We start from the raw sequence: 23,061 nt of genomic DNA on the forward strand, positions 1-23,061 counted from the left end.
GGCGTCTGCGATTCAACTCTAGCGCCTCCACTCCTATTAGCCTCAGCCTCAGCCTCTATGGTCAACCTTGGAGGAGACAGTAATGGCAAGTCCAGTGTCGAGATGCCCTTCCCTAGAGAGGCACGCCTTTCATTATTTATCTGGCTAACTTTTTTCACCATGCAGTTATCGATAGTGCCCGAACCTGTTGCAGGTTTGTCATTTTTGGTTTTCGACATCCTGAATAGCTATTAGAGAATATGTACAATATGTAAACCCAGATACAGTCAGAACTTACTCATATATGATAAAACTGTGTACGAATATAAAGTCTCACGTGAATAAAAAACATTGGAGATCCAGTTAGAAAGATGTAGGGTCCCTGGCCCAGCCCAGTCTCCTCAGGCCTCTGAGGGCCACAGAGGGCCCGCCCTTTGCCCGGGCTTCGCCCGACGCCGCCCGCGCGCGTCCCGCGGGATGGGAGGTGTTCAGAAGACTTATGGCGTCTCCGGGCGCGTTGGGAGCGTCACAGGGCTGCGACCTCCCCGGGGCCGCTGGGTAGTGTATTCCGTGACCCGGGACTACAGCCGTTTCCCTCACGGCGCTGGCTGACCAAACAGACAGTGAGGAGCTGAAGCCGTTTCCCTCACGGTGCGCTGCAAGCTCCGGTAAGTGACCCCCAAGAGCACTCGGCGCTCAGAAGACCTATGGCGCCTCCGGGTGCGTTGGGAGCGTCACAGGGCTGCGACCTCCCCGGGGCCGCTGGGTAGTGTAGTCCGTGACCCGGGACTACAGCCGTTTCCCTCACGGCGCTGGCTGACCAAACAGACAGTGAGGAGCTGAAGCCGTTTCCCTCACGGCGCACTGCAAGCTACGGTAAGTGACCCCCAAGAGCGCTCGGTATTGCAATTTCTCTGGCGACACCTTATGTCCACCTTTTGGTAAATGGTTCAATAATGCAATGGAATCAATCATGCAGTCATTTCGGGTTCTCAATACCAATAATAGGTCATCGATATACTGCACCAGAACAGATTGTCCGGGAAGCACCAGTGATTCAAGGCACTTTTTCAGAATTTGATTAAAAATAGATGAAATTTCTGTGTACCTTTGTGGAACACGATTCCAGAAATAAACATGCTTGTCAAATTTGAACGAAAATAAAAACTTGCTATCTGGATGTAGTGGAATGGAAAAAAGGGCATGGCATAAATCAATTACAGTGAACCATCCCGCTCCCCATGGTATTTGATACAGAATTACTGCTGGATTCTGTACTACTGGGAAACATGGGACGACTATTTTATTAATTTTAAGGAGGTCTTGGACCACCCTGCACTTTCTGTTTAGTTTCTTTATGCCAATTATAGGTGAATTGCAAGGACTGCTCATTATTTCTTCTAGAATGCCTTGTTCAACCAAATGCTCTATTTGTTTTGGAACCCCTGCTTTTATTTTGGGACTCATTTTGTATTGTCGAATATTTGGGTAAACTGCACCTTCTTTTACTGTTACCTTTATGGGATCGACATCTGCCATTCGACCTACTTCTTTCCCTGAAAAATCCCACACATCAGGATTCACAAATGTTTTTAATTCTCCTGGTAAATCTTCCAAGGACATCTTTTTAACTTCTGTTCCTTGTCTGGCTAACATAATTCTCTACACTCCGTCTTCATCTGGAGTCTAAATTTCAACACCATTTGGTATTTAAAAGAGTGTGCAATTAATTTTGTATAATAGATCTCTTCTTAGCAAGTTTACAGGGCTAGAATCTCACACTCCAAATTTGTGCATTTCTTTAAAATTACCGATTCAGACTTCCATTGGTTCTGTGACAGAGGTCCCAATTTGTTAATTAGAAACGCCCACTACTTGGATCGCTTCTCCCAAGAGGGGTGGGTTTGGGATGTCTGCTGTTCTCTCAGTAGAACGGGTAGCACCAGTGTCCAACAAAAATGTAACATCATTTCCCTCCACTTTTCCTTCAATCTAAGGGCCTGACTGATCTACCGGTAAGGATGCGCCAAGTACGCATTCCTCTTTCTTCCCTTTCAGGCACTGTCAGTAGTCTTCTGATTCAAAAAACGTGTCCTGCAAAAGAAACTATGGTGTTACCGTATTTCTCTTACCACTTCCCTCCCGAAATCCGGTGTCCACACTGTTATTTGGGTTGACTAACAAAATCTGGCATAGTGGCTTGAGGTAACTGATTGTGTATTACCTGTTGCGGCCGTTTTTATTGACACCTCATTCTGCGTCTGTGGATTCAAATTTTGATTTTGGATATTATTATTCTGTAGTAACCTACATTTGTTTCTCCAATGCCCCAATTTTCCGCACCCATGACAGGGAAACTTTTTCTTTGCCTCTTCTTTACTCATTTTTCCCCTTGGTTTACCTCCATTTCCTTCACCTTGGCCTTCCCCCTTTTTCTGATTATTTGCTTGCTAACTTAACTGGAGTTCCTGCTGTTCTAAGCGATACCAAAGGGGATGATGGACGGAGCATTTGAGCAAATCCAACACTCACCCCCAGTCAACTGATCTGGGTTTGATCCGTCATCATTCTTTAGCTCACTCCACCACCCCAGTTCAGACATGGCCCTATACAAATCAGTTTGACCCTGTGCCTCATGGGAACAGTCCAGCCCGAACTGCCAAGCCGTGTCTTCCCTGGAACGGAAACAAGCATCCTGAGACCGGTTTCGGGTTTATAACCCTCATCAGCCAGGCTATCTTGAATCCTGTGGCAAAGTGAGCAAGGGACCCACGTCTGGGCATACCCTGCCAACTTAGGGCAAACAAAGCGATACCAAAGGGGATGATGGACGGAGCCTTTGAGCAAATCAAACACTCACCCCCAGTCAACTAATCTGGGTTTAATCCATCATCATTCTTTAGCTCACTCCACCACCCCAGTTCAGACATGGCCCTATGCAAATCAGTCTGATCCGGTGCCTCATGGGAACAGTCCAGCTTGAACTGCCAAGCCATGTCTTCCCTGGACCGGAAACCAGCATCCTGGGACCGGGTTTGGTTCCATAACCTTCATCAGCCCGGCTATCTTGAATCTAGTGGCAAAGTGAGCAAGGGACCCACGTCAGGGCATACCCTGCCAACTTAGGGCGAACAAAGCGATACCAAAGGGGATGATGAGAGAGCGTTTGAGGAAATCAAATGCTCACCCCCAGTCAAGTGATCTAGGTTTAATCCATCATCATTCTTTAGCTCACTCCACCACCCCAGTTCAGACATGGCCCTTTGCAAATCAGTCTGACCCTGTGCCTCATGGGAAGAGTCCAGCCTGACCTGACAAGCCAGGTCTTTCCTGCACCCGTAACAAGCATCCTGGGACCGGTTTCGGGTTCATAACCCTGATCAGCCAGGCTATCTTGAATCCAGTGGCAAAGTGAACAAGGGACCCACGTGTGGGCATGCCTGAACTAGGGTATTGTGGTGAGCAAAATAACGATGGATTAAACCCAGATCTGTGACTGGGGTGAATGTTTGGCCAGTGTGCAACATTCCGTCCATCATCTTGTGTGTTTTGCTGTTCGCCCTATGTGGGAAGGGTATGCCCAGACGTGGATCCCGTGCTCACTACGCCACTGGAGTCAAGCTAACCTGGCTGATGTCGGCTGATAGCCAGAAACCGGTCCTAGGATGCTTGATTCCGGTCCAGGGAAGACATGGCTTGGCAGTTCAGGCTGGACTGTTCCCATGAGGCACAGGGTCAAGACTGATTTGCATATTATTTCACAAGTTTTAAATTGTTCCTTTGTGGGATACCAAATATAATGGCCTATACAGGCTATAATGTTTGGTATCTTGTATGTTTTTCTGATGCAAACGTACCGGGATTCAATTTGACATGGTCTTATGTTGGCTGGGTGAACACAGTATTTGTATGCCAAATAGCACCATTTCTTTTGTTTACAATATCTTTTACTATTGGGATATCAAATGTTATGGCTCAAGCATTGCTGTAATAGCTCTTATCCCCTATGTTTCATGGGTTACCCTTTAGTCATTGACGCGTTGCAGTTTTCTTTTATTTGACAGCAGATTACAATATTATTTTGCATTTTTGTTATCATTCCACAAGCTTTAACATTCAGTTCCATTTTAGGGGATACCAAATATAATACCCATAAAATGTATAATATTTTGTATCCCCTATGTTTCTTGGGTTTAAACTTATCAGTATTCAATTTGACATGGTCTTATGTTGGCTTGGTGAGCACAGTATTATTCTGCCAAATGGCACCCATCCTTGTGTTTTCCATCACCTTTTACCACGGGGATACCACATATTATGGCTCATTCATTGCTGTAATTTCTCATATCACCTACCTTTCAAGGGTTACCTTTCAGCCATTGACCAACTGGAGTTGCCTTTTATTTGATACCAGATTGCAGTCTCTTTCGCAGTTTTGATTTTATTCCACAATCTTTCACATCCAGTTCCTTTGGGGGATACAAAATATAATTGCTTGTACGGGTTATAATATATGGCATCCTCTAGGTTTCTAGGTTTATAACTTACCAGGATTCCCCTAATGAAAAAATAAAATAAAAAAAAAGGATTCAATTGGGTATGCTCTTATGTTGGCTTGGTGAGCACTGTACTTTTCAGCCAGCTGCCACCCTTCCTTTGAACCATCTCTTACTATGGGGATACCAAATATTATGGGTCATAAATTGCTGTAATATCTTGTATCCCCTACGTTTCATTGGTTACCCTTTAGCCATTGACCAACTGAAGTTGCATTTTATTTTATAGTAGATTACAGCATCTTTTCGCATTTTTGATATCATTCTTCAAGCTTTCACATTCAGTTCCTTTGGGGGGGCCTGGCAGAGACCAAGCACAACTCCAGCATTGCACTTTGTTTGCATACGGGCCCGAACCCAGCAGCAAGCCTGGTGAAGGCACACTGTCTAAAACCTGCTGGAGCATCCACTTGGGATTGATACCAATGTGGGCATGATGGTGACGCCCACATCTTCAATAGACCCAACCATAGGCATTGGGGATGCACCAGGTCCTTCCGTCCCTCCTGATAATGGCATTGGCCCTCTGGGCCATCTCGAGGCCATTCACAACAGTCACTCTGTCCAGTGTGAAAAGTCACTTTATGCAGTTCTGAACACTAATACCACGTTGGAATCCAAAATTGAGGCATTCGCCTTGGATGTGAACCTGCTCTGTAAGAATCACAGTAAGCTAGTGGACCGCATGGACAATGCTGAATCCACATTAACCATGATGCAATCCACATTGTAAGAACTCCAAATCCAATTGAAGGACATGAGGGAAGAGGTGACCTCTCTACATTAGAGAGCGGAGGATGCAGAGGGCCGCACAAGGCATAATAATGTCTGCTTTTTGGGTGCATGAGCATGGAACTTCTTTTTTGAACAATGGCAGATGACTGCAGAACTGTCAGGCAAGGTTCCCAAATTCTTCTCCGGGGAGAGAAGATATCGTCTACCTGGCAGGCTGCCGCCCACAGGAGGCCAGCCGAGGTCTATAATTGCGAAACTACTTTATTATAGGGGCAGAGACTTGATTCTGCAGTTGTTTTGGATGAAAAATCCCTGGCAATTCGAGGGCAGAACCATCACTGCTTACCCGGATTTTACTGTGGAGGTGCAGCATCTTCGCAACTTGCAGACGGTGCTCAAGGAATGTTTCTGGAATCTAAGCCTGAAGTATGCTGTTCTCTATCCTGCTAAACTGAAGGTGATGGATAATGAGTGAACCCATTATTTCTTGACTCCTGGAGATGCATAATCCTGGTTACATGCCAAGGAAATCACAAAACCACATCAGATGACCGGAATGCTGGTAAATGGCTGATGCCCTGACTAAGGCCGCTGCCAGCGCGAAGCGCTTCTCCGCCTATCTTTTTTAAAATTGTACTTTGAATTTGAATGTCACGTCCTGAAAAGAATCTGCACTGCTTTTAAAGATTGCACTCACCGTGCCTAATCCCGCCGCCACACCAGCTCGACTCTCTTCCTGGTGGAGTCGCCAGTCGTGCGCCAATCAGAGAAGAGGGGGAGGGGCTAGGGCGGACAAAGGTTACAAAACTGCCTGAAACGCTAGAGCAGCCACTCTAAAGGTGCCGCTGCCAGTGCGAAGCGCTTCTCCGCCTAACTTTTTTAAAATTCTACTTTGAATTTAAATGTCACGTCCTGAAAAGAATCTGCACTGCTTTTAAAGATTGCACTCACCACGCTTAATCCCGCTGCCACACCAGCTAGAATCTCTTCCTGGTGGAGTCGCCAGTCGTGCGCCAATCAGAGAAGAGGGGAAGGGGCTGAGCGGACAAAGGTTGCAAAGCTGCCTGAAACGCTAGAGTGTTATCTGACGAAAGAAGGATAGTGGAGGCTCGATTGCTGCAAGAACGCTTTGCGCTGGCAGAAGATGGGTTTGGGGTCTAAAGAAATTGTGCCCAAAGAGGAAGGCTTGGCCAAATTAATATTCTCGCCCTCAACTTTGTGTTTTAAACACATAGTAAAAAGCAAATTTAAGCTTCGTCAGATATCATTTGTCCCTGCGGACGTTCTCCCACACTGATTAAGGGTTCATCGTCACATTGTAATTATAATAGTCCTGAAGATGGTATTGAAAATTGGGTATTAAGAAGACTGAAACATCGACCATCAAGTCCATTTCTTCAGTTTCAATTAATTTCGCACTCATTCTCTTTATTATCTGAATAGGAATGTTTGGCTTTTATTAATTTTGATTGGACTTGTGTTATTCAAATGTTCATTAGGAGAATTTCTAATTCCTTTGTTCATTTGTTACAATGATCGAATCTTTATGATCTGTACCCTTTTGATTCATATATCATATAAAGAATGATTTTTTGAATAAGAAATCTTCCCCGTGTTGTTGTTAAGCTCTTTTCTCTCTCTCTTTTTTTGTTTTTATTTATATATTTGTCAGTGAATCAAGAATTTGGCAAATTATCATAGTTTTTATGATTAATTGTACAGACTCCAAAATAGGTTGGATCAGACAAGCAATGACATATATCTATTAAGTCTGAGTACTGTTAAGATAAACAAACAAAACCCTTGCAGGTACTTGTTTTTTCTGAAACGCTAGAGCAGCCACTCTAAAGGTGGTTAGAGGCTAGGGCAGAGAAAGGATACAAATGCCGGTAGCAACACGGGAGCGCAGCGGACGAGTGCAGTGAGCGCGCCAAAGGCAAGCCCGTCTGCGCCCGACCGGGGTAAGGGGCAAGTCACTATGCCCAAATCACTACCTACTCCATGACCCAATTGAAATCTCTCCACTCCGACAATTTAGAAATTGACCAACTCTGTCGGGCAAGCACAGCTGCTAACGGTATAATGGAAAAAAGATCCTCATTCCCTGAAATCAGTGATCATATACACCCGAATAAAAACGTGAACCTTAAAGTAATAAACAAAGGCAACCCCCTCACAGTAACTTACCTTAATATCCGCTCCTTGGTCAAACACCAAGTGGAAATACATAACCTACTCTCAACCGAAGAACCGGACATCCTACTGCTAACAGAAACCTGGTTAACACAGGACTCATCCTCCGATATTCTAGCAGCACTACCTAGCAACTATTACATCCTCCAAGCTAACCGCCGACAGGGAAAAACTGGAGGGGGGGGGGTAGCAGCTATAATACACCAAGATCTAAAATTTACAGTACTTACCCCCCTTGAACTACCACGAGTAGAGAATCTAGTGATTAAATGACAGTCCGATTCGACCCCTCTTGTCTGCGTCATACTTTACCGACCACCACAAAACATGCCTCAATTCCCACAATCCCTAAGAGAGCAGATGACTCATCTCATAACCAACCACGCAAAAACACTACTCATTGGCGATCTCAACTACTGGGCCAATGACTCAGCAGGCGGCCCTCACTCGGCGGAGTTAACTAACCTACTGATGGGGCTAAATCTCAGCCAGCACATCACCTCCGCTACCCACATCAAAGGGCATATATTAGATCAGGTATGGTCCACAAACCTGACTATAACCAACTTAGATGTAAACCCCTACATCTGGTCAGACCACTATCTCATTAAATTTTCCATAAACAACCTAGCTAAACTTAAAATCCCCCAACCTGACCCCGGATACTACAGGAGCTGGAACACCATCAACAAATGTCAATTTCTCGAAACCCTGACTAACACAATCCCCGTCGCCCAATCCTCCATAGACGAGTGTGAGGAAAACCTGTCTGATTGGCTCTTGACAGCCAGCAATAAACATGCCCTGCTTAAGAAATGGTTTTCCACAGATTTAAAAAAATTAAAATTGCTCTACGTCAAGCAGAAAGGAAATGGAGAAACAAATATTAACCAGACGACAAAAATACCTACTTAGCAGCCCACAGAACTTACAAAAAAACAATTCTGACTGCAAAAACAGAATATTTCTCACAAAAAATCCTCACCTCGACTAATCGATCAAAGGACATTTTCTCAATAATCAATGACCTCTGACAGAGTAGCTCAAAAAATCATACCTTCACAAGCCCTGTGCGACTCCCTGAATAACTTCTTCGTTGACATAATTAAAATCATCAAAGCAAGCATCCCCTTATGCACAAAACCCACTTGCCAAGCGAAACCTAAAAACACACAAAAGCTTGAACAGTTCCCTAGGATAGACCAAGAAGTTTTCACAGACCTTATGACCAAGGTAAAATCTGGCTCCCCTAAACATTGCTGCCCCCCTTGGATCCTAAAGGAAGCATTCACTGCCTGCCCAGACCCACCCATGGCCCTTTTAAACACCTCACTATCTCAAGGTTACATACCTAACACCTTCAAAGAGGCATCTGTAATCCCTCTCCTGAAAACACCAGGAGCGGACACTGGAACTCTCACCAACTACCGACCCATCTCACTGCTCCCTTACATGGCCAAACTACTTGAAGCCCATGTAGCCAAAAACTTGTCGGCCTTTCTGGAGCAGCCAGACTACCTGGACACTCACCAAGCAGGGTTCTGCCCAGCTCACTCCACAGAATCTGTTATACTATCAGTGCTGGATTCCATGAGAGTAAAAGTGGACGGAGGATCCCCCCAAGCACTTGTGCTTCTGGAGCTCTCTGCCGCATTTGACACGGTCAACCACAACACCTTGGTCGACCAGGTCATGGATGCAGGAATCCAAGGACCGCCCTCAAATGGATAAGCTCCTTCCTAAACAACCGTTATCAAGCGGTCCGCTTGGGAAACTTCACAACCTCCAAGATCAAAAACACGTGTGGCGTCCCACAGGGCTCCTAACTCTCCCCCCACTAATTCAATCTATACCTTCTTCCACTTATCCATGCACTTAAAGAAAGAAAAATCCAAACCTTTAACTACGCCGATGATTTTCAGTTAATTTTCCCAATCAATAACTCCCCCACTACTGTTCACCAATTCCAGACAACAATGCTGTTCTTCCGTGACTGGATGAACAACAATGACCTTAAACTAAATCCGGACAAAACGGAAGTCATCCTCAGAGGTGGCCTCACAGGTGACCTTACGAACCCCTGGAGCCCCCTCTTCTGGCCTAAAGACTTGGGACAACCCCCCACTCCCTCTACATCTGCTAAAACCTTGGGGGTTATAATCAACAACGATCTCACCATGAACAAACAAATTTGAGCTGTGGTCTCTACTTGTTGTTTCCAGCTAAGAAAAATAAGGAAAATTAGCAGATTCCTTAGACAGGAAGCATAAATACAGGCAGTCCTCGCGATGGTAATATCTCACATCAACTATGCCAACTCCCTTTATTTCGGCATCTCGACCTACCTCACTAACCACCTTAGCGATTAACATTGTGTATGAGTGCGGTCTTGAGGCGGAAAGCCGGGACCTGGTGCATGTGTTTTGGTGACCAATTTCTGTTGTTTTGAATATTATACTTTGCGCCGATTTATGGTGACACTAAAGTCATTTTACAGAAAGGATTTGACAAAATCGTATTTTTAAAAATTGCACTACACTTTGGCCTCCACATGCGCTGACTCGCAGTAGCGCTTTATTTTCGCCCTTTGGCTTCACCAGACTACCCTTCTGCAGCCGATTAGGTGCTGCCTGGAGACCGGACTGGATTGGGAGCCGCCATCTTAGGTGAGGATTAGGGCGAGCAGACTAGTGCTCGGCCCCTCCCGCCACCGAAAGCATAAAAGCCCCGAAAACGCTCAGTTCACTCGATTAACATTGTGTATGGGTGCGGTCTTGAGGCGGAAAGCCGGGACCTGGTGCATGTGTTTTGGTAACCAATTTCTGTTGTTTTGAATATTATACTTTGCGCCGATTTATGGTGACATTAAAGTCATTTTAAAGAAAGGATTTGACAAAATCGTATTTTTAAAAATTGTACTACACTTTGGCCCCCACATGCGCTGACTCGCAGTAGCGCTTTATTTTCGCCCTTTGGCTTCACCAGACTACCCTTCTGCAGCCGATTAGGTGCTGCCTGGTGACCGGACTGGATTGGGAGCTGCCATTTTAGGTGAGGATTAGGGCAAGCAGACTAGTGCTCGGCCCCTCCCGCCACCGAAAGTATAAAATGGACTCCCAAACTATGAAGCGCAGCGGACGAGCGCAGCGGGCGCGCCAAAGTCAAGCCCGTCTGTGCCCGTCCCACCTGCACTGGACTAGGGGCTATAAACTCTGCCTCACCGGCCAGCGACAGGTCGGATACATCGCGTCTGACCTATTCCAAAGACAATCTTATGTTACTTAACACTAAATCCTCACATGGTCATCCTCAATGTGCCAAAATGGAGCCTACTAACATCATGGGCCCCTTCGGCTGTCGGACCTGCAGATGGGTGAACAAACCCATAGACACCCCCACACAAAGAAACTCCCCTAGTCTTGAAATATCCTGTATTTACCTAAACACAAGATCTCTCCCTAAGAATTCGATTGAAATATGGGATATTTTACATCAAATGAAACCGGATCTTGTGTTCCTTACGGAGACCTGGCTCGACACCCACAGTACTCCAGATATTGCAACAGCGCTCCCTATAGGGTATAAAATCTTAAATGTTAATAGATCCAAAAAGAAGGGTGGAGGGGTAGCCCTACTATTTAAAGAGAAGTTCACTTGCATCCAAGAAGTGCCTACACAGGATAGCAAACATGAAGTAATGATCTACTCAGTCTTTTTAGGCACCCATTTATTGATGGGAGGAGCAATTATCTACAACCCTCCGGGGAGCACAGTAGAATTCAGTACTCAGCTTCTCTCTCAGATTCTCCCCACTTGCCTAAAACATAAAAATATTTTAGTATTAGGAGACTTTAATGTACATTTTGAGTCATATACTAACACACTTACTAAGCATCTTGCAGATAACATGGAAATTCTGCAATTAACACAAATAGTCAACCAGGACACACATAGAGCGGGACACAGACTGGATCTGATATTCACAAATATCGAGACCACAATCATTAACAGCATTGTGCCGCTTACATGGACTGATCATTATAGGATTGAATTCAATATTAGCCTACCTATAAAAAATACGAGACCAACGATACAGATCCCAGTTACAGCTAGAAACTGGAAAAAATTCTCATTGGAGAAATTCCAACAGCACTTTCATTTTAACACTGATCTGGGATCCTCCACTGAGCAAGAAATATACCATCTACAAAAAGGTATTGGGGATGCACTTGAACACTGTTCAACAAAAACTATTAAACGTAAATCCAGACGAACGGTGTCGGAGAAGTGGTATAGCCCAGATCTTAAGACTCTCAAAAGAAAATGCACTACGCTGGAACATAAATGGAGGCGAAGTAAAACCGTGAATGACAGATCCATTTATAAAAAGGAATTGCAAGCCTATAACGCAGCCATACGGAAAGCAAAAAAAGACTATTTTTCACGGCAGATATTAGAAAATAAACACTCCTCCAATGAACTTTTTAAAATTGTCAGAGAACTCTGTAACCCCCCTGGTCTCACAACAAGCCTGTCACCTTCACAGGAGGGTTGCAATAAAATCAGCAACTTCTTCTGCGAAAAAATAGATAAAATGTATTCATCCTTCTCCAATAATGATCAGAAAACGACTGAGCATCACGTAGATGCAGAGTCTTTTTCGCTGGTCAGGTGCCCTGCTTTCGGCCCGTTCTCAGAGGAAGAAGTAAATAAAGTGATGTCGGAAATTAAATCGGGATCCCCACTGGACCCATGTCCACACCACATTTTTCTACAATTAATTCCTCTAATTAGTCCAATAGTGACGCAAGTATTAAACCAGTCACTAGACCGAGCGGAATTTCCAGCTATTTGGAAAATGGCAGTATTTACTACCTTACTAAAAAAAGTGGGTGCGGACATAAACAATCCTGCTAACTACCGGCACATCTCGCAGCTGCCATATTTTTCAAAAGTGCTGGAGAAATTAGTAAATAAACAGTTGTCCAATTTTTTTGAAACAAACAACCTGCTGGATGCCTCGCAGACAGGCTTTAGGACCAACAACAGTACTGAGACAACACTCCTGGCAGTATTGGATGACATCAGAAATCAGGCTGAAGCGGGTAAAACGGTTGCCCTGATATTATTAGATTTATCAGCGGCTTTTGATACCGTATCCCATAATCTTTTATTACGAATGCTAGCCGCAAAAGGAGTACAGGGAAAAGCTTTGACTTGGTTGAATTCTTTTTTGTCTGACAGATCACAATCTGTCAGACTAGGCAGTTACTCTTCCACACCCCAAAAGATCAAGTATGGTGTACCACAGGGGGCATCATTAAGCCCAACATTATTTAATGTTTATGTATCATCGTTAGCCACAATAGGGAAGAAGTGGGGCATCAGCATCTGCTCATACGCAGATGATACGCAACTAATGATTGCCTTAAATGGTGAAGAGGACTCTAAAAACAGACTGCTTAGCTGTCTCACTGAATTATCTAGCTGGATGCACAACCATTGTCTGAAGTTAAATGCCGATAAATCGGAGATCCTACTGTTCGGCAGATCCCAACAGCTCTGGGATGACACCTGGTGGCCTAACACTCTTGGTACACCTCCTATACCAACCCAGACGGCAAGAAATTTGGTAGTCCATATTGACAATGCATTGTCAATGAAAAACCATGTAACAACAATTTGTGGTAAAGGCTTCGCGTTATTAAAAATGCTACGAAGAGTGTTTCCCTGGATTCCCCTGGAATGTAGAAAGATCTTAGTTCAGTCGCTACTAATGAGTAGACTCGACTACGGGAACTCGCTATTTGTTGGCATGGCGGATTATTTATTTTCAAAGTTACAGCTTGTTCAGAACGCGGCAGCAAACGCCGTATGTAACAAAAGAAAATACGACTCCGCCACGAGTTGTCTGAGAGCCCTACACTGGCTGCCAATGAGGGAAAGAGCCTCTTTCAAAATGCTATGCATCACCCATAGAGTACTGCATAATACTGGCCCGACTATTCTAAAAAACAGAATTAATTTCTATGCACCAAATAGAAATGTCCGCTCCCAATTTACTGCGAGAGCTGTTACCACCCAAATAAAGAAGGTCAGGACGGGCGGTCGTGCCTTCTCACATTTGGCGGCAAACCTGTGGAATAACCTACCAACAGATTTAAGACTCACTGATGACTACCTTACTTTTAGAAAAAAACTTAAAACCATACTGTTCCCTAATACTCACTAAAATTATCATCAACTTGTGTCAGCTCTCTGTACATTGTTAAATCTTAGCGCCATGAGATCCTTTTAGGATGAATGTTAGCGCTTTAGAAATACGTTTAACATTTAACATAACATTTAACCTTCAAATGGTCCAAAACCAGGCTGCCAGGCTGGTCCTTCAAGCAAATAGGCGCCAACATATTACCCCTCTGCTGAAGAATCTACACTGGCTCCCAATAACCCAGAGATGCGCCTTCAAAGTGGGATGTATCATATTCAAAACCTTGAATAACAAAAACCCTAAATTCATCGACAACTTGATCAATAGGTACACCCCCACTCGCAACCTGCGATCTGCCCATTTGCACCTCCTGGTCACACCCCCCTTCAGGCTAAAACGCGCTGGAGGGACAAGATTCGCTAACTTAGGCCCCAAATATTGGAACTCCTTACCTTTGAAAATCAGAGCCTGCCCAGACTTCATGAGATTCAGTAAACTCCTGAAAACATGGCTATTCAAGCAGGCATACTAATAACACCTTAGTTTAACACCTTTAAATCAGCGCCAAGAAACCAACCTGGTGTACGTGCGCTCTACAAATAAAGCTTAACATAACATAACATAACATAAGGCGTAAGAGGTGCTGGGGACCCTAAGTCTCCCCTCCACGGCACAGTCAGCCCGGGAGCAAGTACAGGCAGTGGAAGTTATGCAGCTACATGGCCAGAACGTTTGTGAGACCTTGCAGTCAGACCATGCTCTGACAGAGTCGGAAACGAATGGCTCCATGGCCTCTGCTGGGGAGGACTCCCGGGCTGGAGTAAACACCATGGCTGGTGGATGATCTGTTGTCAGGTGTGGGGATTTGTTCTTTGCTGTGTGATAAGTGGTGTGGCCTGCTCATTGGTGACCATTGGAGACACCTTGGGGCCTCATGAGAGAGAGTGAATGCCCAGATCATTGAATAGGGCCATGTGTCCATGAGGCCTTAATACACATTTCTCTTCAGTTGGTGTTCATTTGTTGAAGGATTAAGGCTGGGCACTCAGAGGAGTGCAGTCAAGGCAGAGGGATTACAAATGTTTTTTTTGACACACAGATGGAGTCTCCTACATCTAATTATGTGGCATGGCCCTATACTTCACGGGTTGCTTGTTCATCACTGGGGTGTTTGGGGGGACCCACACACTGGAGTTGTGAGGAATGGGAATCGCAGAACGCGATGCATCACTACTTATCACCATACCCATTGAGCACCCCTTTGGCCACACTACCCAACACAATAACTTGCTGACGTGAAACTTGAGGGGCATGGCCACTCCCACAAAGAGGTAGTGGGTCATACATATCTTAAGCGGCGTGGCACGCAAATACCTTTTTTGCAAGAGACACATTTGACATGGCAGAGTTATAAAAAGTACATACGAAATGGAAGGGACAGGTGTATGGCACTACCACCTCGGCATATGCAAGGGGATCTTGATATTGATTGCTATGTGGGGTCCTATTTGTAAAAGACATACACAGCATTGACACTGAGGGCAAGCATTTGGTGGGGGAAGGACATATTGATGGTGCCCCCCTCACAACAGTGGTCCTTTATGCCCCCAACACTAATCACTGCTTTGTTAGGTCTTCTGACCCCAGCTCTTTTCTGGGACAGAAGATATCGCAGCAACTTTAATTGTGTTCTGGATGTTGCACAGCACTGCTTGTCCCCTCTGCTGAACAACGCTTTGTGTGTCAAAATGTCATAATACTTTTTGGGACTGGATGGTTCACAGGAATATATTGTGGTATGTGGTGCTTGCACCACCCAGACACCACTGAGTTCTTGTTTTATTCCTTGATCCATGACCTCCACACCAAGCTGGATCTTTTTCTCTGCAATGAACCATTGGGCACACAAATAACTATGATGGAGTACTTGGTACGTACCCTCTCAGTTCACTGCCCACTGCTGATGATGTTACGGACCTGGAGGTTCCAGAGTGAGGCACTTCAGAACCGCCCTTCAGGGAGGTCCTGTAATCACATATAACTAAATATATTCTGAACTTAATATGTGCACCACCCCCACCACAGTGATGGATTTGGATGCCTGTAAGCTGTTTATGAGAGTTCAATGCATTGCCACTACGTGAGAGGGTCTGTTGAGCCCTGGGCAGGGAGCTTCTGGACAAGGAGCATGAGTTGAAATTACTTGAGGCCGAGGTGTCCGGTGGGCAGACAGGACGGAAAGACACAGGCATCTGTTTGAGAATCATAGGGATTTAGAGGCATGGTTGGAGAAACTTGACTATAGGTAATGCCTTGGCTTTCTCCATTAGGAAGGGGGTTGCTAGGGCAAATTAATTGGCGTGGCTGGTTACATGCCCGTCGATAGGAGCAATCAAGTTGGGGGGTGACACGGAGGTTAATGCGCCATTAATGTCACTTTTGCAGAGTACTATCACCCCGTTTATGAGGACATAGACAGCCACCCCATTGACAGGATCAAGGGGTTTCTTCATGGACTACTGTCACCCTGATTGAAGTGGAACCGGATGAGCCCCTTCAAATTGAGGAGATACAGCTGGCTATCATTCAAATTGCCCAAAACAAAACCCTGGGTACGGATGAACTCACAATAGAATATTATGCTCCTTTCAGTGCACACCTTTTCCAGAATTTCTTGGAAGTTTTTATTGATGCAAGATAGAAGGGTCAGCTTCCAGACTCTCTCCGTGTGGCTTTGATAGTGGTTCTGCCCAAACATGGCTGTGATTCCCTCGAAGTCCACTCATATTGGCTGTTCTCCTTCTTAAACTAAGACTATAAGATATATGGGGAGGTCCTGGCCAATAGGCTGCTCCCTGTTGCTAACAACCTAGTGCAAATAGATCAATCTGGGTTCATTCCAGACTGAAATACCTTCCTCAACATATGACGACTAATTCATCTGATGAAAGCGGCCTTGAGTGAGATGGGGGAACAGTTGGCGGGGTTGCATGACATAGAAAAGGCATTTGATATGCTGGGGAGAGATTTCATACTGGTAATGCTAGAGGAAATGGTCTTCCTGCTGATCTGATAGAAAGTCTACCCGAGCGGTAGCTCGCGCTCGTGAACTTACTGTTCACGAGCACAAGCTCGGAAAAAACTCAGCTGCACTACGCAGAGCAGAGTTTTCTGCACTCCACAAACTCTGTGGAGTGCAGAAAACTCTGCAAACTCCACGAACGGAGTAGAGTTCACCACCCAGGCCGAGTTAGATATGCACTCTCTAAAATAACCCAAAAGTGAGACTCAGGACAGGACAGTTGATATCTGACAGCTTTCATATACATAGGGGCACCAAGGAGGGTTACCCCCATCCCCATTGATTTTACTCTGGCCCTGGAGCCCCGGGCCTGAAGCCTGCACGTAAAGTGCAGAGGGTTGTGGGTTTCTTGATAGCAGTGCTGTAAACTGTCCCACCATTGGGAAAACTCTTAAAAAGAGCAGCCACCAGTTAAAATGGCATGGTAAGCAACTCTACCTAGGGCTACCCTTACAATGTCATGTCTTACAAATTTCTGCCTGGTCATATCCGCATGTGAACCTTGGTTGTCCTGGACATGAAAAATGCATGAATACCCTTCGCTCACCGTAGGACACTGGCAACTTATATGGTGCATTAAGTTATGTTTTTCTGATGACACCCCATCATGGCTTGATGTACCTATTGTCACATTTCTTTACTCCATAGCTTTACCGTCTAAGAATGTGGCAGCAGCGCTGGGTAAAAAAACACCAACCTGTCAGGAAACACTAAAATACAATAGTCTGGACACAAATATATTGCCAGAGGTGGTGTCTCCTTCACCCAGAGCATAACCTGTAACCTTAAAACAAATAGATTTATAAGCATCCAAAAACTGATTAAGCTTTGGGAGCACAATCCAGTTTAAGCCTTAAAAAACATTCATCATTCACTGTAGACCTAATCAATGCTAATTAAAGAATGTGTGTTGTTTATAGGCTCCTGTACTAAAATTACACACCACTACTGTTACCTCTGTAACCCGTAAACAAGCAAGGCTAGCATTACCTCCCTTATATTTTTTAGCCTACTAATCAGGACCACCATCCCATCGGAACCTTGAACATAATGGGAAGAACAATAATTCAAAGTTATTTTCCATATCATTTCCAAAATCTGATTTGATAATGAAATCATATTTTTGATAACTATAGGGAAAGTAAAAATATTTTTGGGCTGCCTCTGCCAGAGGTTGTTAGAAACCAGTTCTGCCACTTGTTACACTGCAAGAGCTACAATACACATCCTTGGTTGGGAGGGTTAGTGACTTTGTCTCAGAAGATTTTACCCTGTTTCTGAGCCCAGAAAGAACAGGTTAGTGTTAACTACTGGAGTGTTAGAAGGGATTAGCATTTGGGAGAGTTGAGGACAGCTGGCAGAACAACGGGCAGGCTTATCACTTATGCGTTTGACCTGCTGATACAAAATGAGACTTACAGAATCTACTCCTATTAATTTCTAAAACCTTCTTAGGCCCTTTGGATCCAACCCAAGCAGAAGGGAGAACCAGCTCTGACCATGTCAGGTTGGAGGAGAGCTCATTTAAATAGAAGAGTGACCAAGGAACTGGAGAGAGACCTGCCGGGTGGCTGAAGGTTTCTGCCATCTTGAAACAGGTGCTCCTTTGGACTTTTACTTGAAGACAAGAGAATGTGCTGCAAAAGGTGGGAGAGTAGCTGTGAAAAAGCAGTTAGGCTTGGGTAGGATACATTCTTCAATCACTAGATAGTGTACAGGGTTAAGACTGAAGTCTGTCCACCACCCCTTCAGAATATTACTGTACTGGGAGGACTATACCTGAAGAAAAATACCTTGCTGGAATAAAGAAGACTCTTCATTCACCTAGAGGACCTCACATTTGGCGCCAGTCTGCATCACACCAAGGGCCCTATTATGTACTAGGGTGCACTTTTCCTGTTTGCGCCTGGCGCTCCTTAAAACTGATGCGGCAGGCGTAAACAGTGAAAGTGTACCCTATTACATAGCATGCACTGCACCCAAGGCACCAGCAAACCCTCATTACCCTGGGACGGCACATTCGGTGAAAAATGGTGCAGTTACTTTGAAGCTGCTCCATGTTTTTACTGTACATGCGGCACCTGCCTGCACTTTCAAAGGGGATTAGAAATCCACTTGCAGGCAGGTGCAATCAGGGACCGAGCTTGCCTGCAAAGGGATGTCTGGGGGTCCATTGGTCCCCTCTCCCTCCGCCAGAGTGCTGCCATCAGGGGGTGCACTAATAGTGCACCACCTTTTAGTTGGCACACTGTCAGTGCGCCCCTGATATCTTCTTTGACCTGCCCCCGCTGTCGGAGCAGAGGCAAATGGATTCCCTCATTTGCATGGGGCACGCCCCCTTGCAAATAAGGGAACATCCCCTTCAGATAGTGGTATTACAGAAGGGGCCGCCCAAGCGTCTGCTTCCCCTTCTATAATACCAAAGTCCCTCGGGTATGCAAAGTGGACGCAAATGCCCGTTGCTCCCCTGGGGCACTTATACGGCTTCAGATCTCACTTTGCCGTGGCTGTTTTCCACTGCAAAAGCAGTGGAGCTTGGTTGGGTTTGTGATAGCAAAGTTGCTCTGTTCACTGCCAATCTGTGTTGTCCCCTTGCCTTCTATCACCATTCAGATGGTAAGCCTGCATGACACTGGAAAAGCAAAATGTCCGTAATGCTTTATGTATGGTAACCATGTTCACTTAGTTAAAGGCAATGTTTTCCACTTATATCTTTAGGGTTAAATAAAAAAATCAGCGTATGGCATCAGGCGACATAACCGATCTGGTTTCCAACATATACATCATTACTGTTAGAACTGGGGGTTTCTAGTTGGCAGAGGTAGGTACCTTTGACCAAATAGGGTCCCTTGCTTCTAGGCAGGTTAAGGGGATATACTTCTAAAATAACCACTGCTCCCCCTCTCCGTAGCTTGGCATGAGCAGACAGGCTTATCTCAGAGGCAGTGTGTAAAGCAATTGTGAACACATACAGTAATACAGTGAAAACACTACAAATGGACACCAGTTTAGAAAAATAGGTAATCTTTACTAGACTTAACACAAGACCAAACGACAAAAAATCCACAATACTGTAATAAAAAATAGACTTTTAAATGGTAGCAATAGCTTAGTTCAACATACATGGCAAATGCAACACTTTACTCTCAAAGTTCCTAGGATGCGTTACGCTATACAAACAAAAGGACGCATGGAAGGTGATGCGTCGGTTCCTTGCTTCGGGGAGGGGATGCATTGGTTCCTTACTGCAGCGCAGGGGAGGTAATGTGTTGGTTCCTTACCGGAGAGGGGGTGATGCATCGCTTTGTTACTGTGATCCGATGCGCTGCGACAAGATGGCGACAAGATGGCGCCTAGATGCGATGCAAGGACCCGGTTCGAGGTGAGAAAATGGCGCCTCGATGCGATGCGACAACGTTAGATGTGATGCGTGCACGCCCGACGGCTCTGCGGCGAACCTAGTAACTTTCTGAGCTGTGAGAGGCCCTGCAAACCGCTTTTCCGGTGATGCGACGGCAACCTCTACGGCGGCGACACGCTTCTCCGGTGATGCGACATGCTTCGTCGATGATGCGACAGCGAACAGCTGCAGCAGTGGCACGCTTCTTCGGCGATGCGACGGTAACTTCTGCTTCTCCTCGTTGCGTCACGCTCCCAGCGACTTGCAGTCTTCTCAGAGGGCCCAAACAGTAGGCACCTCCCTGCAGGCAGAATTCCACAGAAAGGGAATTAAGGGGAGCTGGTGGTGAAGTCTTGTATCCCAGAGACGTCAGGCATGAGGCAAGCACAGTTCAAGCCCTTGGAGAGTCTTCTTCAAGATTGCAAAAGTACACACAAAGTTCCTTTTCTCCTTTCCTTGGCAAATAAAGTAACCACTGCAGGCCAACCCCAACAGCACAGCACAGGGGCAGTCTCTTCCTGTAGCTTCCTTGGTTCTTCTCCTTGGCAAAGGATCGTCTTGATTCCCAGAAGTGATCTAAAGTTCTGGGGTTTGGGTCTTTTATACACCAAAATCATTTGTCTCAGAGAGTGTCGGTACCTAGTCCAAACCAGTTCCGTGCAGTCCTGGAGCATTTTGTTTACAGAACTCCTTCTTTCCTTTGTCAGTGTGGGCCAGGCTCCTCAGACACACCACAGTGGGTGAAGCCAGCATTGTGGAAGGCAGGTACAGCCCTATTCAGGCCCAGGTGCTACTCCTCCCACCACTCCTCATGCAGATAGGTCTATTCAGCCTTGTGCTGATTCACCCTGTCTCCTGGAGCCACCCCAGCCCTTGTCACTCACAAACCAGACATGGAATACACAACCTAACAGAGGCAGGCTTGGATGGTTAGGCAAGAAAATACCTACTTTCTAAAAGTGGTATTTTCAAACACAGAATGTTAAAACCAACTTCACTAAAAGATGTATTTTATCATTCTGAGTTCAGGCATACTAAACTCGAATTTCTACCTAGTTCCCTGAGTCAGTTCGGATTATAAACTGTTATAATCAAACTACCCCTTCTGGCCTATTGGAACAGGTAGCCTTGCAAAAGTGAAAAACTAAATTGGCTGCAATTCACTATCGGGACATGCTAAACACATCAGGGCATGCCCTACCTTTTACATACAATGCACCCTGACCTTGGGCCTACCTTAAGGGTGACTAATATGTAGAAAAGGAAAGGTTTGGGGACTGGCAAGTGGGTGCACTGGCCAAGTCGACATGGCAGCACTAGGCTGGACACAGGCTCTGTAATGGCAGGCCTGAGACACATTTTACAAGCTGCTTCTGTGGGTGGCACATTCAGTGCTGCAAGCCCACCAGCAGCATTTGATTTACAGGCCGTGGAGACACATGGCGCCCGGTACTAGGGTCTGACAAGTAAATCAAACAAGCCAATCATGGAGTCACTAAATCAATACAACAATTTACAATAGGGAGCACTTGCACGTTGGCACTGAATAGCAGTGGCAAAGTGCCCAAAGCATCTAGACCAGCAAAGCACATAGCAAAAACACAGGAGGCAATAGCAAAAAATGGAAGGGAGACCCACACCAATGGTGCCAGGTCTTACACGTGTCCCCTCCAGCTGAAATGTTGGGAGAACTACCCACCCTTTGAGAGTTCTCTTCACTAAGACGGATAAAATCTGGAAAGACCATCAGCATTGGCGGGTTCTGCACAAGGGCGGTGTTCCATCATGATGTCCATCCCCTGTAGGGAAATGGACCACCTCACCAGCTTAGGATTCTCACCCCTCATCTGCATCAACCATCTGAGGGGCCTGTGGTCCGTCTGAACCCGGAAGTGAGTCCCAAACAAGTATGGTCTCAACTTCTTCAGTGCCCAGACCACAGCAAATTCCTCACGCTCAATTGCACTCCACCTCTGTTTCCATGGAAGTAACCTCCTACTGATGAAGGCTACATGTTGGTCTAGGCCCTCCTCATTTATCTGAGAAAGAACAGCCCCCACACCATGCTCTGCAGCACCTGCTTGCACAATAAACTCTTTTGACAAGTTGAGTGCCAGGAGCACGGGCGCCGTGCACATGGCAGTCTTCAGGGCATCAAAAGCTTTCTGACAGGTGTCAGTCCAGTTCACTTTCTTGGGCTGCTTCCTGGAAGTCAGCTCTGTCAAGGGTGCAACAATGCTGCCATAGCCCTTAGCAAACCTCCTGTAGTACCCAATGAGTCCTAAAAGACTCTCACGTCTGTCTGGGTCGTGGGGGGTTTCCAAGCCAGGAAGGTCTCAATCTTGGACTGTAGAGGCACCACCTGGCCGCTCCCAACCTGGTGTCCCAAGTACACCACAGAACCCTGCCCGATCTGGCACTTACTCGCCTTGATTGTGAGGCCTGCTCTCCGCAGCACCATCAACACTTCCCAGAGGTGGCGCAGATGTTCTTCCCAACTGGCGCTGAACACTGCAATGTCATCCAGGTAGGCGGCACTAAAATCTTCCAATCCAGCCAACACCTGGTTGGCAAACCCCTGAAAGGTGGCAGGGGCATTGTTCATCCCAAAGGGCATAAACCGGAATTGGTACTGCCCATCTGGTGTGGAGAATGCTCTCTCTTTCCCCATCAGTTAAGGCGTTCTGCCGGTACCCAGATGTTAGATCAAATGTTCTGAGGTACCGGCAGACCCTAACCAATCAATGAGCTCATCAGCTCTGGGGTTGGGCTGCGCGTGAGTCCTGGTGACTGAATTGAGCCCTCTGTAGTTCACCCAGAACTGGAGTTCTGGCGTGGCACCCGGTGCGGCAGCCTTTGGGACCAAGACCACTGGGCTGGCCCAAGGTCTGTTAGAGGACTCAAT

This window comes from Lissotriton helveticus, chromosome 3_1 (assembly GCF_964261635.1).
Source record: "Lissotriton helveticus chromosome 3_1, aLisHel1.1, whole genome shotgun sequence".
NCBI classification, from domain to species: Eukaryota; Metazoa; Chordata; class Amphibia; order Caudata; family Salamandridae; genus Lissotriton; species Lissotriton helveticus.